At 48.4% G+C, this 1,375-nt stretch overlaps 1 non-coding gene across 1 annotated transcript; it reads left to right on the forward strand.

Annotated features, from left to right (window-relative positions):
- The first annotated feature begins 904 nt into the window (after positions 1-904).
- Positions 905-1,066, forward strand: LOC119437899 (U1 spliceosomal RNA). Its single transcript, XR_005189578.1, has one exon. It is a non-coding gene; the product is annotated as a U1 spliceosomal RNA (small nuclear RNA).
- Positions 1,067-1,375: the final 309 nt, after the last annotated feature.

Below are 1,375 nucleotides of genomic sequence, written 5' to 3' on the forward strand. Positions count from 1 at the left end.
CACTATGGTGGTGTGGCGTAGGATGCATGACGACTGTATGACGACGACGGCGTGACGACGAAGGCATGACGAGTGTCGGATGACAAAGCTGGGATGACGGTGATACGGCATCATGACCACGAGCCATACCTACTGGCTCAAACTATTAGACAACTTGGTCGACTGGATTGGGGTAGAAGGCGTGATGACGACAGCATGACGGGAGTAAGATGACGAAGCTGGAATTGCTAAAACGGAATGACCCAGACGGCATCACGACCCTGAGCAGATACCTAATGGCCCAAGCCAGTAGACAACTTGGCCCAGTGGGTCGGCGTAAGAGGATAGATAGATAGACTGATAGATAGACAGAGATAGATAAATCGATAAATAGATAGATAGATAGATTCAAACCGGCCAAAGTAGGCAAAGAATGCTTTGGCCGAATAAAATTGCACGCTGTAGAACACGATGTCGTGGTCAAAACACAGTTCCAGTGGTCGTTGCTCTGCCACCATCATTCTCTTGCTGACATGGAGGGAAAGTTCGTGCTTGATGTCCCCGTCGTCGAGCCGCCAAGATGCCGCTCGCGACCTAGAGGTTGCGAAAGTTTCCAGACCAGGTATCACAGTTTTTATATAATGGCACTACCACAAACACCGTGTGTGCATCAGAATTAACACTGATTCACACGTTTCTTGTCAATTTTTGCTTGGCCTAATTTGCCTTCTTTACCTTAATATTACACAAAATTTAGTAACTTGATTTACAGACATGTGAAGCCGATTACTAATCGCCAGACGGTTACCCTTTAAATGCACTGAATTATTTTCGTTACTTCTTAGTTATTCTCCAAATGAGTTGTTTCCTTGTCCCACATGGTGTTGTTCTTTGTATGGCTTGGTTTCGCGATGGGTTTTACGGCATACTTACTTGGTGCTGGACACGCGGTGATCATGAAAACCGTGGTCCCGTGCGGAGACCTACCATTGCACTTAGGTTGGTTGAAGCGCGCCACTTCCCAAAAAAGGGATAGCTGGAGCATTTAATTTTTGGTAGTGGGGCTCGGCGTTCGCGCCAGCCCCTGCCAAAAGGACAATCTAAAGACAGAAGAAACACTGTCATCACTGAAGTCTCGCGTGGTATGGGCCGGTGTCGCAGAAACTGCACGAGTTGCGGTCCCATAGACGTGACAGAACGTGAGGTGACATATAGATGCCGAGAGGTTTCTTGCGTGCCCTGCGGCATATCCCAATGCCGGCTGAAAATCGCCAAACCTTTTGGTATCCGCTGTGGCAACCCACTGCACAGGCTTTCATACAATATTTACTACAGGGCACTCTGTCGCTAGTGTCCACGAGAGCTGCAACGGTTCAGCCAGCATGGGAATCATGGG

This window comes from Dermacentor silvarum, chromosome 1, assembly GCF_013339745.2.
Source record: "Dermacentor silvarum isolate Dsil-2018 chromosome 1, BIME_Dsil_1.4, whole genome shotgun sequence".
NCBI lineage: Eukaryota > Metazoa > Arthropoda > Arachnida > Ixodida > Ixodidae > Dermacentor > Dermacentor silvarum.